Below are 13,151 nucleotides of genomic sequence, written 5' to 3'. Positions count from 1 at the left end.
AAGGTCACGGGTTCGACCCCCGTACGGGCCATGTCCTTTAGCGACCGAGCTCAACGATTTCAAGTCCTTCATGTCATGATTGGACAGGATCAATGACAACATCGCTTGGTGATCATTTCCATTCTTGGTAACCGTTTACAAGGCTGTGTGCTTGCCCCCTGCCTGTCTGCAGTGTACTTTACTTGAGCTGAGTATGAAATGGTCCGATGTCCAGACGCTGACACCAATCCAATAGTAACTACCAGACTTTGTTTGCACGTGAAGTCGAAGAGCTAAATGTAGTACATGAGGCCGGTTAGCTCACTTGGTTAGAGCGTGGAGCTAATAACGCCAAGGTCACGGGTTCGACCCCCGTACGGGCCATGTCCTATAGCGACCGAGCTCAAGCGATTTCAAGTCCTTCATGTCATGATTGGACAGGATCAATGACAACATCGCTTGGTGATCGCTTCCAGTCTTGGTCACCTTTTACAAGGATGTGTGCTTGCCCCCTGCCTGTCTACAGTGTACTTTACTTGAGCAGAATTTGAAATTGTCCGATGTCCAGACGCTGACACCAATCGAATAGTAACTACCAGACATTGTTTGCACGTGAAGTCGAAGAGCTAAACAGTGTACACGTGGCCGGTTAGCTCAGTTGGTTAGAGCGTGGTGCTAATAACGCCAAGGTCACGGGTTCGACCCCCGTACGGGCCATGTCCTTTAGCGACAGAGCTCAAGCCATTTGAAGTCCTTCATGTCATGATTGGACAGGACCAATAACAACATTGCTTTGCGATCATTTCTAGTCTTGGTCACATTTTACAAGGACTTGTGCTTGCCCCATGCCTCTCGACAGTGTACTTTACTTGAGCAGAATTTGAAATGGTCCGATTTCCAGACGGCGCCACCAATGCAAAACCACCAGACTTTGTTTGCACGTGAAGTCAAAGAGCTAAATGTCACGCATGTGGCCGGTTAGCTCAGTTGGTTAGAGCGTGGTGCTAATAACGCCAAGGTCATGGGTTCGACCCCCGTACTGACCATGTCCTTTAGCGACCGAGCTCAAACGATTTCAAGTCCTTCATGTCATGATTGGACAGGATCAATGACAACATCGCTTGGTGATCGTTTCCCGTCTTGGTCACCTTTTACAAGGATGTGTGCTTGCCCCCTGCCTGTCTACAGTGTACTTGAGCAGAATTTGAAATGGTCCGATTTCCAGACGGCGCCACCGAAGCAAAACTACCAGACTTTGTTTGCACGTGAAGTCGAAGAGCTAAATGTAGTACATGAGGCCGGTTAGCTCAGTTGGTTAGAGCGTGGTGCTAATAACGCCAAGGTCACGGGTTCGACCCCCGTACGGGCCATGTCCTTTAGCGACCGAGCTCAACGATTTCAAGTCTTTCATGGCATGAATGGACAGGATCAATGACAACATCGCTCGGTGATCATTTCCAGTCTTCGTAACTGTTTACAAGGATGTGTGCTTGCCCCCTCCCTGTCTGCAGTGTACTTTACTTGAGCAGAGTATGAAATGGTCCCATGTCCAGACGCTGCCACCCATCCAATAGTAACTACCAGACTTTGTTTGCACGTGAAGTCGAAGAGCTAAATGTAGTACATGAGGCCGGTTAGCTCACTTGGTTAGAGCGTGGTGCTAATAACGCCAAGGTCACGGGTTCGACCCCCGTACGGGCCATGTCCTTTAGCGACCGAGCTCAAGCGATTTCAAGTCCTTCATGTCATGATTGGACAGGATCAATGACAACATCGCTTGGTGATCATTTCCAGTCTTGGTAACCGTTTACAAGGCTGTGTGCTTGCCCCCTGCCTGTCTGCAGTGTACTTTACTTGAGCTGAGTATGAAATGGTCCGATGTCCAGACGCTGACACCAATCCAATAGTAACTACCAGACTTTGTTTGCACGTGAAGTCAAAGAGCTAAACAGTGTACATGTGGCCGGTTAGCCCAGTTGGTTAGAGCGTGGTGCTAATAACGCCACGGTCACGGGTTCGACCCCCGTACGGGCCATGTCCTTTAGCGACAGAGCTCAAGCCATTTGAAGTCCTTCATGTCATGATTGGACAAGACCAATAACAACACTGCTTTGCGATCATTTCTAGTCTTGGTCACATTATACAAGGACGTGTGCTTGCCCCATGCCTCCTGACAGTGTACTTTACTTGAGCAGAATTTGAAATGGTCCCATTTCCAGACGGCGCCACCAATGCAAAACTACCAGACTTTTTTTGCACCTGAAGTCAAAGAGCTAAATATAGTACATGAGGCCGGTTAGCTCAGTTGGTTAGAGCGTGGTGCTAATAACGCCAAGGTCACGGGTTCGACCCCCGTACGGGCCATGTCCTTTAGCGACCGAGCTCAACGATTTCAAGTCCTTCATGTCATGATTGGACAGGATCAATGACAACATCGCTTGGTGATCATTTCCAGTCTTGGTAACCGTTTACAAGGCTGTGTGCTTGCCCCCTGCCTGTCTGCAGTGTACTTTACTTGAGCTGAGTATGAAATGGTCCGATGTCCAGACGCTGACACCAATCCAATAGTAACTACCAGACTTTGTTTGCACGTGAAGTCAAAGAGCTAAACAGTGTACATGTGGCCGGTTAGCTCAGTTGGTTAGAGCGTGGTGCTAATAACGCCAAGGTCACGGGTTCGACCCCCGTACGGGCCATGTCCTTTAGCGACAGAGCTCAAGCCATTTGAAGTCCTTCATGTCATGATTGGACAGGACCAATAACAACATTGCTTTGCAATCATTTCTAGTCTTGGTCACATTTTACAAGGACGTGTGCTTGCCCCATGCCTCTCGACGGTGTACTTTACTTGAGCAGAATTTGAAATGGTCCGATTTCCAGACGCCGCCACCAATGCAAAACTACCAGACTTTGTTTGCATGTGAAGTCAACGAGCTAAATGTAGTGCATGAGGCCGGTTAGCTCAGTTGGTTAGAGCGTGGTGCTAATAACGCCAAGGTCACGGGTTCGACCCCCGTACGGGCCATGTCCTTTAGCGACCGAGCTCAAGCGATTTCAAGTCCTTCATGTCATGATTGGACAGGATCAATGACAACATCGCTTGGTGATCATTTCCAGTCTTGGTAACCGTTTACAAGGCTGTGTGCTTGCCCCCTGCCTGTCTGCAGTGTACTTTACTTGAGCTGAGTATGAAATGCTCCGATGTCCAGACGCTGACACCAATCCAATGGCAACTACCAGTCTTTGTTTGCACGTGAAGTCAAAGAGCTAAATGTCACGCATGTGGCCGGTAAGCTCAGTTGGTTAGAGCGTGGTGCTAATAACGCCAAGGTCATGGGTTCGACCCCCGTACTGACCATGTACTTTAGCGACCGAGCTCAAACGATTTCAAGTCCTTCATGTCATGATTGGACAGGACCAATAACAACATTGCTTTGCGATCATTTCTAGTCTTGGTCACATTTTACAAGGACGTGTGCTTGCCCCATGCCTCTCGACGGTGTACTTTACTTGAGCAGAATTTGAAATGGTCCGATTTCCAGACGGCGCCACCAATGCAAAACTACCAGACTTTGTTTGCACGTGAAGTCAACGAGCTAAATGTAGTGCATGAGGCCAGTTAGCTCAGTTGGTTAGAGCGTGGTGCTAATAACGCCAAGGTCATGGGTTCGACCCCCGTACTGACCATGTCCTTTAGCGACCGAGCTCAAACGATTTCAAGTCCTTCATGTTATGATTGGACAGGATCAATGACAACATCGCTTGGTGATCGTTTCCCGTCTTGGTCACCTTTTACAAGGATGTGTGCTTGCCCCCTGCCTGTCTACAGTGTACTTGAGCAGAATTTGAAATGGTCCGATTTCCAGACGGCGCCACCGAAGCAAAACTACCAGACTTTGTTTGCACGTGAAGTCGAAGAGCTAAATGTAGTAAATGAGGCCGGTTAGCTCAGTTGGTTAGAGCGTGGTGCTAATAACGCCAAGGTCACGGGTTCGACCCCCGTACGGGCCATGTCCTTTAGCGACAGAGCTCAAGCCATTTGAAGTCCTTCATGTCATGATTGGACAGGACCAATAAAAACATTGCTTTGCGATCATTTCTAGTCTTGGTCACATTTTACAAGGACGTGTGCTTGCCCCATGCCTCTCGACGGTGTACTTTACTTGAGCAGAATTTGAAATGGTCCGATTTCCAGACGCCGCCACCAATGCAAAACTACCAGACTTTGTTTGCACGTGAAGTCAACGAGCTAAATGTAGTGCATGAGGCCGGTTAGCTCAGTTGGTTAGAGCGTGGTGCTAATAACGCCAAGGTCACGGGTTCAACCCCCGTACGGGCCATGTCCTTCAGCGACCGAGCTCAAGCGATTTCAAGTCCTTCATGTCATGATTGGACAGGATCAATGACAACATCGCTTGGTGATCATTTCCAGTCTTGGTAACCGTTTACAAGGCTGTGTGCTTGCCCCCTGCCTGTCTGCAGTGTACTTTACTTGAGCTGAGTATGAAATGGTCCGATGTCCAGACGCTGACACCAATCCAATGGCAACTACCAGTCTTTGTTTGCACGTGAAGTCAAAGAGCTAAATGTCACGCATGTGGCCGGTTAGCTCAGTTGGTTAGAGCGTGGTGCTAATAACGCCAAGGTCATGGGTTCGACCCCTTTACTGACCATGTACTTTAGCGACCGAGCTCAAACGATTTCAAGTCCTTCATGTCATGATTGGACAGGACCAATAACAACATTGCTTTGCGATCATTTCTAGTCTTGGTCACATTTTACAAGGACGTGTGCTTGCCCCATGCCTCTCGACGGTGTACTTTACTTGAGCAGAATTTGAAATGGTCCGATTTCCAGACGGCGCCACCAATGCAAAACTACCAGACTTTGTTTGCACGTGAAGTCAACGAGCTAAATGTAGTGCATGAGGCCGGTTAGCTCAGTTGGTTAGAGCGTCGTGCTAATAACGCCAAGGTCACGGGTTCGACCCCCGTACGGGCCATGTCCTTTAGCGACCGAGCTCAAGCGATTTCAAGTCCTTCATGTCATGATTGGACAGGATCAATGACAACATCGCTTGGTGATCATTTCTAGTCTTGGTAACCGTTTACAAGGCTGTGTCCTTGCCCCCTGCCTGTCTGCAGTGTACTTTACTTGAGCTGAGTATGAAATGGTCCGATGTCCAGACGCTGACACCAATCCAATGGCAACTACCAGTCTTTGTTTGCACGTGAAGTCAAAGAGCTAAATGTCACGCATGTGGCCGGTTAGCTCAGTTGGTTAGAGCGTGGTGCTAATAACGCCAAGGTCATGGGTTCGACCCCCGTACTGACCATGTCCTTTAGCGACCGAGCTCAAACGATTTCAAGTCCTTCATGTCATGATTGGACAGGATCAATGACAACATCGCTTGGTGATCGTTTCCCGTCTTGGTCACCTTTTACAAGGATGTGTGCTTGCCCCCTGCCTGTCTACAGTGTACTTGAGCAGAATTTGAAATGGTCCGATTTCCAGACGGCGCCACCGAAGCAAAACTACCAGACTTTGTTTGCACGTGAAGTCGAAGAGCTAACTGTAGTACATGAGGCCGGTTAGCTCAGTTGGTTAGAGCGTGGTGCTAATAAAGCCAAGGTCACGGGTTCGACCCCCGTACGGGCCATGTCCTTTAGCGACCGAGCTCAACGATTTCAAGTCTTTCATGGCATGAATGGACAGGATCAATGACAACATCGCTCGGTGATCATTTCCAGTCTTCGTAACTGTTTACAAGGATGTGTGCTTGCCCCCTCCCTGTCTGCAGTGTACTTTACTTGAGCAGAGTATGAAATGGTCCCATGTCCAGACGCTGCCACCCATCCAATAGTAACTACCAGACTTTGTTTGCACGTGAAGTCGAAGAGCTAAATGTAATACATGAGGCCGGTTAGCTCACTTGGTTAGAGCGTGGTGTTAATAACGCCAAGGTCACGGGTTCGACCCCCGTACGGGCCATGTCCTTTAGCGACCGAGCTCAAGCGATTTCAAGTCCTTCATGTCATGATTGGACAGGATCAATGACAACATCGCTTGGTGATCATTTCCAGTCTTGGTAACCGTTTACAAGGCTGTGTGCTTGCCCCCTGCCTTTCTGCAGTGTACTTTACTTGAGCTGAGTATGAAATGGTCCGATGTCCAGACGCTGACACCAATCCAATAGTAACTACCAGACTTTGTTTGCACGTGAAGTCAAAGAGCTAAAAGTCACGCATGTGGCCGGTTAGCTCAGTTGGTTAGAGCGTGGTGCCAATAACGCCAAGGTCACGGGTTCGACCCCCGTCCGGGCCATGTCCTTTAGCGACAGAGCTCAAGCCATTTGAAGTCCTTCATGTCATGATTGGACAGGACCAATAACAATATTGCTTTGCGATCATTTCTAGTCTTGGTCACATTTTACAAGGACGTGTGCTTGCCCCATGCCTCTCGACAGTGTACTTTACTTGAGCAGAATTTGAAATGGTCCGATTTCCAGACGGCGCCACCAATGCAAAACTACCAGACTTTTTTTGCACCTGAAGTCAAAGAGCTAAATATAGTACATGAGGCCGGTTAGCTCAGTTGTTTAGAGCGTGGTGCTAATAACGCCAAGGTCACGGGTTCGACCCCCATACGGGCCATGTCCTTTAGCGACCGAGCTCAACGATTTCAAGTCCTTCATGTCATGATTGTACAGGATCAATGACAACATCGCTTGGTGATCATTTCCAGTCTTGGTAACCGTTTACAAGGCTGTGTGCTTGCCCCCTGCCTGTCTGCAGTGTACTTTACTTGAGCTGAGTATGAAATGGTCCGATGTCCAGACGCTCACACCAATCCACTAGTAACTACCAGACTTTGTTTGCACGTGAAGTCGAAGAGCTAAATTTAGTACATGTGGCCGGTTAGCTCAGTTGGTTAGAGCGTCGTGCTAATAACGCCAAGGTCACGGGTTCGACCCCCGTACGGGCCATGTCCTTTAGCGACAGAGCTCAAGCCATTTGAAGTCCTTCATGTCATGATTGGACAGGACCAATAACATTGCTTTGCGATCATTTCTAGTCTTGGTCACATTTTACAAGGACGTGTGCTTGCCTCCTGACAGTGTACTTTACTTGAGCAGAATTTGAAATGGTCCGATTTCCAGACGGCGCCACCAATGCAAAACTACCAGACTTTTTTTGCACCTGAAGTCAAAGAGCTAAATATAGTACATGAGGCCGGTTAGCTCAGTTGGTTAGAGCGTGGTGCTAGTAACACCAAGGTCACGGGTTCGACCCCCGTACGGGCCATGTCCTTTAGCGACCGAGCTCAACGATTTCAAGTCCTTCATGTCATGATTGGACAGGATAAATGACAACATCGCTTGGTGATCATTTCCGGTCTTGGTAACCGTTTACAAGGCTGTGTGCTTGCCCCCTGCCTGTCTGCAGTGTACTTTACTTGAGCTGAGTATGAAATGGTCCGATGTCCAGACGCTGACACCAATCCAATAGTAACTACCAGACTTTGTTTGCACGTGAAGTCAAAGAGCTAATCAGTGTACACGTGGCCGGTTAGCTCAGTTGGTTAGAGCGTGGTGTTAATAATGCCAAGGTCATGGGTTCGACCCCCGTACGTGCCATGTCCCTTAGCGACCGAGCTCAAGCCATTTCAAGTCCTTCATGTCATGATTGGACAGGATCAATGACAACATCGCTTGGTGATCATTTCCAGTGTTGGTCACCTTTTACAAGGATGTGTGCTTGCCCCCTGCCTGTCTGCAGTGTACTTTACTTGAGCAGAGTATGAAATGGTCCCATGTCCAGACGCTGCCACCAATCCACTAGTAAATACCAGACTTTGTTTGCACGTGAAGTCGAAGATCTAAATTTAGTACATGTGGCTGGTTAGCTCAGTTGGTTAGAGCGTGGTGCTAATAACGCCAAGGTCACGGGTTCGACCCCCGTACGGGCCATGTCCTTTAGCGACAGAGCTCAAGCCATTTGAAGTCCTTCATGTTATGATTGGACAGGACCAATAACAACATTGCTTTGCGATCATTTCTAGTCTTGGTCACATTTTACAAGGGCGTGTGCTTGCCCCATGCCTCTCGACGGTGTACTTTACTTGAGCAGAATTTGAAATGGTCCGATTTCCAGACGGCGCCACAAATGCAAAACTACCAGACTTTGTTTGCATGTGAAGTCAAAGAGCTAAATGTAGTACATGAGGCCGGTTAGCTCAGTTGGTTAGAGCGTGCTGCTAATAACGCCAAGGTCACGGGTTCGACCCCCGTACGGGCCATGTCCTTTAGCGACCGAGCTCAAGCGATATCAAGTCCTTCTTGTCATGATTGGACAGGATCAATGACAACATCGCTTGGTGATCATTTCCAGTCTTGGTAACCGTTTACAAGGCTGTGTGCTTGCCCCCTGCCTGTCTGCAGTGTACTTTACTTGAGCTGAGTATGAAATGGTCCGATGTCCAGACGCTGACACCAATCCAATAGTAACTACCAGACTTTGTTTGCACGTGAAGTCGAAGAGCTAAATTTAGTACATGTGGCCGGTTAGCTCAGTTGGTTAGAGCGTGGTGCTAATAACGCCAAGGTCACGGGTTCGACCCCCGTACGGGCCATGTCCTTTAGCGACCGAGCTCAAGCGATTTCAAGTCCTTCATGTCATGATTGGACAGGATCAATGACAACATCGCTTGGTGATCATTTCCAGTCTTGGTAACCGTTTACAAGGCTGTGTGCTTGCCCCCTGCCTGTCTGCAGTGTACTTTACTTGAGCTGAGTATGAAATGCTCCGATGTCCAGACGCTGACACCAATCCAATGGCAACTACCAGTCTTTGTTTGCACGTGAAGTCAAAGAGCTAAATGTCACGCATGTGGCCGGTAAGCTCAGTTGGTTAGAGCGTGGTGCTAATAACGCCAAGGTCATGGGTTCGACCCCCGTACTGACCATGTACTTTAGCGACCGAGCTCAAACGATTTCAAGTCCTTCATGTCATGATTGGACAGGACCAATAACAACATTGCTTTGCGATCATTTCTAGTCTTGGTCACATTTTACAAGGACGTGTGCTTGCCCCATGCCTCTCGACGGTGTACTTTACTTGAGCAGAATTTGAAATGGTCCGATTTCCAGACGGCGCCACCAATGCAAAACTACCAGACTTTGTTTGCACGTGAAGTCAACGAGCTAAATGTAGTGCATGAGGCCAGTTAGCTCAGTTGGTTAGAGCGTGGTGCTAATAACGCCAAGGTCATGGGTTCGACCCCCGTACTGACCATGTCCTTTAGCGACCGAGCTCAAACGATTTCAAGTCCTTCATGTTATGATTGGACAGGATCAATGACAACATCGCTTGGTGATCGTTTCCCGTCTTGGTCACCTTTTACAAGGATGTGTGCTTGCCCCCTGCCTGTCTACAGTGTACTTGAGCAGAATTTGAAATGGTCCGATTTCCAGACGGCGCCACCGAAGCAAAACTACCAGACTTTGTTTGCACGTGAAGTCGAAGAGCTAAATGTAGTAAATGAGGCCGGTTAGCTCAGTTGGTTAGAGCGTGGTGCTAATAACGCCAAGGTCACGGGTTCGACCCCCGTACGGGCCATGTCCTTTAGCGACAGAGCTCAAGCCATTTGAAGTCCTTCATGTCATGATTGGACAGGACCAATAAAAACATTGCTTTGCGATCATTTCTAGTCTTGGTCACATTTTACAAGGACGTGTGCTTGCCCCATGCCTCTCGACGGTGTACTTTACTTGAGCAGAATTTGAAATGGTCCGATTTCCAGACGCCGCCACCAATGCAAAACTACCAGACTTTGTTTGCACGTGAAGTCAACGAGCTAAATGTAGTGCATGAGGCCGGTTAGCTCAGTTGGTTAGAGCGTGGTGCTAATAACGCCAAGGTCACGGGTTCAACCCCCGTACGGGCCATGTCCTTCAGCGACCGAGCTCAAGCGATTTCAAGTCCTTCATGTCATGATTGGACAGGATCAATGACAACATCGCTTGGTGATCATTTCCAGTCTTGGTAACCGTTTACAAGGCTGTGTGCTTGCCCCCTGCCTGTCTGCAGTGTACTTTACTTGAGCTGAGTATGAAATGGTCCGATGTCCAGACGCTGACACCAATCCAATGGCAACTACCAGTCTTTGTTTGCACGTGAAGTCAAAGAGCTAAATGTCACGCATGTGGCCGGTTAGCTCAGTTGGTTAGAGCGTGGTGCTAATAACGCCAAGGTCATGGGTTCGACCCCTTTACTGACCATGTACTTTAGCGACCGAGCTCAAACGATTTCAAGTCCTTCATGTCATGATTGGACAGGACCAATAACAACATTGCTTTGCGATCATTTCTAGTCTTGGTCACATTTTACAAGGACGTGTGCTTGCCCCATGCCTCTCGACGGTGTACTTTACTTGAGCAGAATTTGAAATGGTCCGATTTCCAGACGGCGCCACCAATGCAAAACTACCAGACTTTGTTTGCACGTGAAGTCAACGAGCTAAATGTAGTGCATGAGGCCGGTTAGCTCAGTTGGTTAGAGCGTCGTGCTAATAACGCCAAGGTCACGGGTTCGACCCCCGTACGGGCCATGTCCTTTAGCGACCGAGCTCAAGCGATTTCAAGTCCTTCATGTCATGATTGGACAGGATCAATGACAACATCGCTTGGTGATCATTTCTAGTCTTGGTAACCGTTTACAAGGCTGTGTCCTTGCCCCCTGCCTGTCTGCAGTGTACTTTACTTGAGCTGAGTATGAAATGGTCCGATGTCCAGACGCTGACACCAATCCAATGGCAACTACCAGTCTTTGTTTGCACGTGAAGTCAAAGAGCTAAATGTCACGCATGTGGCCGGTTAGCTCAGTTGGTTAGAGCGTGGTGCTAATAACGCCAAGGTCATGGGTTCGACCCCCGTACTGACCATGTCCTTTAGCGACCGAGCTCAAACGATTTCAAGTCCTTCATGTCATGATTGGACAGGATCAATGACAACATCGCTTGGTGATCGTTTCCCGTCTTGGTCACCTTTTACAAGGATGTGTGCTTGCCCCCTGCCTGTCTACAGTGTACTTGAGCAGAATTTGAAATGGTCCGATTTCCAGACGGCGCCACCGAAGCAAAACTACCAGACTTTGTTTGCACGTGAAGTCGAAGAGCTAACTGTAGTACATGAGGCCGGTTAGCTCAGTTGGTTAGAGCGTGGTGCTAATAAAGCCAAGGTCACGGGTTCGACCCCCGTACGGGCCATGTCCTTTAGCGACCGAGCTCAACGATTTCAAGTCTTTCATGGCATGAATGGACAGGATCAATGACAACATCGCTCGGTGATCATTTCCAGTCTTCGTAACTGTTTACAAGGATGTGTGCTTGCCCCCTCCCTGTCTGCAGTGTACTTTACTTGAGCAGAGTATGAAATGGTCCCATGTCCAGACGCTGCCACCCATCCAATAGTAACTACCAGACTTTGTTTGCACGTGAAGTCGAAGAGCTAAATGTAATACATGAGGCCGGTTAGCTCACTTGGTTAGAGCGTGGTGTTAATAACGCCAAGGTCACGGGTTCGACCCCCGTACGGGCCATGTCCTTTAGCGACCGAGCTCAAGCGATTTCAAGTCCTTCATGTCATGATTGGACAGGATCAATGACAACATCGCTTGGTGATCATTTCCAGTCTTGGTAACCGTTTACAAGGCTGTGTGCTTGCCCCCTGCCTTTCTGCAGTGTACTTTACTTGAGCTGAGTATGAAATGGTCCGATGTCCAGACGCTGACACCAATCCAATAGTAACTACCAGACTTTGTTTGCACGTGAAGTCAAAGAGCTAAAAGTCACGCATGTGGCCGGTTAGCTCAGTTGGTTAGAGCGTGGTGCCAATAACGCCAAGGTCACGGGTTCGACCCCCGTCCGGGCCATGTCCTTTAGCGACAGAGCTCAAGCCATTTGAAGTCCTTCATGTCATGATTGGACAGGACCAATAACAATATTGCTTTGCGATCATTTCTAGTCTTGGTCACATTTTACAAGGACGTGTGCTTGCCCCATGCCTCTCGACAGTGTACTTTACTTGAGCAGAATTTGAAATGGTCCGATTTCCAGACGGCGCCGCCAATGCAAAACTACCAGACTTTTTTTGCACCTGAAGTCAAAGAGCTAAATATAGTACATGAGGCCGGTTAGCTCAGTTGTTTAGAGCGTGGTGCTAATAACGCCAAGGTCACGGGTTCGACCCCCATACGGGCCATGTCCTTTAGCGACCGAGCTCAACGATTTCAAGTCCTTCATGTCATGATTGTACAGGATCAATGACAACATCGCTTGGTGATCATTTCCAGTCTTGGTAACCGTTTACAAGGCTGTGTGCTTGCCCCCTGCCTGTCTGCAGTGTACTTTACTTGAGCTGAGTATGAAATGGTCCGATGTCCAGACGCTCACACCAATCCACTAGTAACTACCAGACTTTGTTTGCACGTGAAGTCGAAGAGCTAAATTTAGTACATGTGGCCGGTTAGCTCAGTTGGTTAGAGCGTCGTGCTAATAACGCCAAGGTCACGGGTTCGACCCCCGTACGGGCCATGTCCTTTAGCGACAGAGCTCAAGCCATTTGAAGTCCTTCATGTCATGATTGGACAGGACCAATAACATTGCTTTGCGATCATTTCTAGTCTTGGTCACATTTTACAAGGACGTGTGCTTGCCTCCTGACAGTGTACTTTACTTGAGCAGAATTTGAAATGGTCCGATTTCCAGACGGCGCCACCAATGCAAAACTACCAGACTTTTTTTGCACCTGAAGTCAAAGAGCTAAATATAGTACATGAGGCCGGTTAGCTCAGTTGGTTAGAGCGTGGTGCTAGTAACACCAAGGTCACGGGTTCGACCCCCGTACGGGCCATGTCCTTTAGCGACCGAGCTCAACGATTTCAAGTCCTTCATGTCATGATTGGACAGGATAAATGACAACATCGCTTGGTGATCATTTCCGGTCTTGGTAACCGTTTACAAGGCTGTGTGCTTGCCCCCTGCCTGTCTGCAGTGTACTTTACTTGAGCTGAGTATGAAATGGTCCGATGTCCAGACGCTGACACCAATCCAATAGTAACTACCAGACTTTGTTTGCACGTGAAGTCAAAGAGCTAATCAGTGTACACGTGGCC

General features: G+C 48.6%; 27 non-coding genes across 27 annotated transcripts; all 27 read left to right on the top strand.

Annotated features, from left to right (window-relative positions):
• Positions 1–622: 622 nt before the first annotated feature.
• On the top strand, positions 623–696 carry trnai-aau (transfer RNA isoleucine (anticodon AAU)). Its single transcript has one exon. It is a non-coding gene; the product is annotated as a tRNA-Ile (tRNA).
• Positions 697–951: 255 nt separating this feature from the next.
• trnai-aau (transfer RNA isoleucine (anticodon AAU)) lies at positions 952–1,025 on the top strand. Its single transcript has one exon. It is a non-coding gene; the product is annotated as a tRNA-Ile (tRNA).
• Positions 1,026–1,275: 250 nt separating this feature from the next.
• trnai-aau (transfer RNA isoleucine (anticodon AAU)) lies at positions 1,276–1,349 on the top strand. Its single transcript has one exon. It is a non-coding gene; the product is annotated as a tRNA-Ile (tRNA).
• Positions 1,350–1,607: 258 nt separating this feature from the next.
• trnai-aau (transfer RNA isoleucine (anticodon AAU)) lies at positions 1,608–1,681 on the top strand. The gene has a single exon. It is a non-coding gene; the product is annotated as a tRNA-Ile (tRNA).
• A 259-nt stretch (positions 1,682–1,940) lies between these two features.
• On the top strand, positions 1,941–2,014 carry trnai-aau (transfer RNA isoleucine (anticodon AAU)). Its single transcript has one exon. It is a non-coding gene; the product is annotated as a tRNA-Ile (tRNA).
• A 255-nt stretch (positions 2,015–2,269) lies between these two features.
• trnai-aau (transfer RNA isoleucine (anticodon AAU)) lies at positions 2,270–2,343 on the top strand. The gene has a single exon. It is a non-coding gene; the product is annotated as a tRNA-Ile (tRNA).
• A 258-nt stretch (positions 2,344–2,601) lies between these two features.
• Positions 2,602–2,675, top strand: trnai-aau (transfer RNA isoleucine (anticodon AAU)). The gene has a single exon. It is a non-coding gene; the product is annotated as a tRNA-Ile (tRNA).
• A 255-nt stretch (positions 2,676–2,930) lies between these two features.
• On the top strand, positions 2,931–3,004 carry trnai-aau (transfer RNA isoleucine (anticodon AAU)). The gene has a single exon. It is a non-coding gene; the product is annotated as a tRNA-Ile (tRNA).
• A 588-nt stretch (positions 3,005–3,592) lies between these two features.
• trnai-aau (transfer RNA isoleucine (anticodon AAU)) lies at positions 3,593–3,666 on the top strand. The gene has a single exon. It is a non-coding gene; the product is annotated as a tRNA-Ile (tRNA).
• A 250-nt stretch (positions 3,667–3,916) lies between these two features.
• trnai-aau (transfer RNA isoleucine (anticodon AAU)) lies at positions 3,917–3,990 on the top strand. Its single transcript has one exon. It is a non-coding gene; the product is annotated as a tRNA-Ile (tRNA).
• A 255-nt stretch (positions 3,991–4,245) lies between these two features.
• Positions 4,246–4,319, top strand: trnai-aau (transfer RNA isoleucine (anticodon AAU)). Its single transcript has one exon. It is a non-coding gene; the product is annotated as a tRNA-Ile (tRNA).
• Positions 4,320–4,907: 588 nt separating this feature from the next.
• On the top strand, positions 4,908–4,981 carry trnai-aau (transfer RNA isoleucine (anticodon AAU)). The gene has a single exon. It is a non-coding gene; the product is annotated as a tRNA-Ile (tRNA).
• Positions 4,982–5,240: 259 nt separating this feature from the next.
• trnai-aau (transfer RNA isoleucine (anticodon AAU)) lies at positions 5,241–5,314 on the top strand. The gene has a single exon. It is a non-coding gene; the product is annotated as a tRNA-Ile (tRNA).
• Positions 5,315–5,896: 582 nt separating this feature from the next.
• Positions 5,897–5,970, top strand: trnai-aau (transfer RNA isoleucine (anticodon AAU)). Its single transcript has one exon. It is a non-coding gene; the product is annotated as a tRNA-Ile (tRNA).
• Positions 5,971–6,890: 920 nt separating this feature from the next.
• trnai-aau (transfer RNA isoleucine (anticodon AAU)) lies at positions 6,891–6,964 on the top strand. Its single transcript has one exon. It is a non-coding gene; the product is annotated as a tRNA-Ile (tRNA).
• Positions 6,965–7,209: 245 nt separating this feature from the next.
• On the top strand, positions 7,210–7,283 carry trnat-agu (transfer RNA threonine (anticodon AGU)). The gene has a single exon. It is a non-coding gene; the product is annotated as a tRNA-Thr (tRNA).
• Positions 7,284–7,874: 591 nt separating this feature from the next.
• On the top strand, positions 7,875–7,948 carry trnai-aau (transfer RNA isoleucine (anticodon AAU)). The gene has a single exon. It is a non-coding gene; the product is annotated as a tRNA-Ile (tRNA).
• Positions 7,949–8,203: 255 nt separating this feature from the next.
• On the top strand, positions 8,204–8,277 carry trnai-aau (transfer RNA isoleucine (anticodon AAU)). The gene has a single exon. It is a non-coding gene; the product is annotated as a tRNA-Ile (tRNA).
• A 259-nt stretch (positions 8,278–8,536) lies between these two features.
• On the top strand, positions 8,537–8,610 carry trnai-aau (transfer RNA isoleucine (anticodon AAU)). Its single transcript has one exon. It is a non-coding gene; the product is annotated as a tRNA-Ile (tRNA).
• A 588-nt stretch (positions 8,611–9,198) lies between these two features.
• On the top strand, positions 9,199–9,272 carry trnai-aau (transfer RNA isoleucine (anticodon AAU)). Its single transcript has one exon. It is a non-coding gene; the product is annotated as a tRNA-Ile (tRNA).
• Positions 9,273–9,522: 250 nt separating this feature from the next.
• On the top strand, positions 9,523–9,596 carry trnai-aau (transfer RNA isoleucine (anticodon AAU)). The gene has a single exon. It is a non-coding gene; the product is annotated as a tRNA-Ile (tRNA).
• Positions 9,597–9,851: 255 nt separating this feature from the next.
• On the top strand, positions 9,852–9,925 carry trnai-aau (transfer RNA isoleucine (anticodon AAU)). Its single transcript has one exon. It is a non-coding gene; the product is annotated as a tRNA-Ile (tRNA).
• Positions 9,926–10,513: 588 nt separating this feature from the next.
• On the top strand, positions 10,514–10,587 carry trnai-aau (transfer RNA isoleucine (anticodon AAU)). Its single transcript has one exon. It is a non-coding gene; the product is annotated as a tRNA-Ile (tRNA).
• Positions 10,588–10,846: 259 nt separating this feature from the next.
• trnai-aau (transfer RNA isoleucine (anticodon AAU)) lies at positions 10,847–10,920 on the top strand. The gene has a single exon. It is a non-coding gene; the product is annotated as a tRNA-Ile (tRNA).
• Positions 10,921–11,502: 582 nt separating this feature from the next.
• Positions 11,503–11,576, top strand: trnai-aau (transfer RNA isoleucine (anticodon AAU)). Its single transcript has one exon. It is a non-coding gene; the product is annotated as a tRNA-Ile (tRNA).
• Positions 11,577–12,496: 920 nt separating this feature from the next.
• Positions 12,497–12,570, top strand: trnai-aau (transfer RNA isoleucine (anticodon AAU)). The gene has a single exon. It is a non-coding gene; the product is annotated as a tRNA-Ile (tRNA).
• Positions 12,571–12,815: 245 nt separating this feature from the next.
• Positions 12,816–12,889, top strand: trnat-agu (transfer RNA threonine (anticodon AGU)). Its single transcript has one exon. It is a non-coding gene; the product is annotated as a tRNA-Thr (tRNA).
• Positions 12,890–13,151: the final 262 nt, after the last annotated feature.

This window comes from Hippocampus zosterae, chromosome 8, assembly GCF_025434085.1.
Source record: "Hippocampus zosterae strain Florida chromosome 8, ASM2543408v3, whole genome shotgun sequence".
In the NCBI taxonomy this organism is placed as follows: domain Eukaryota; kingdom Metazoa; phylum Chordata; class Actinopteri; order Syngnathiformes; family Syngnathidae; genus Hippocampus; species Hippocampus zosterae.
This window is presented reverse-complemented; position numbering and strand designations above follow the sequence as displayed.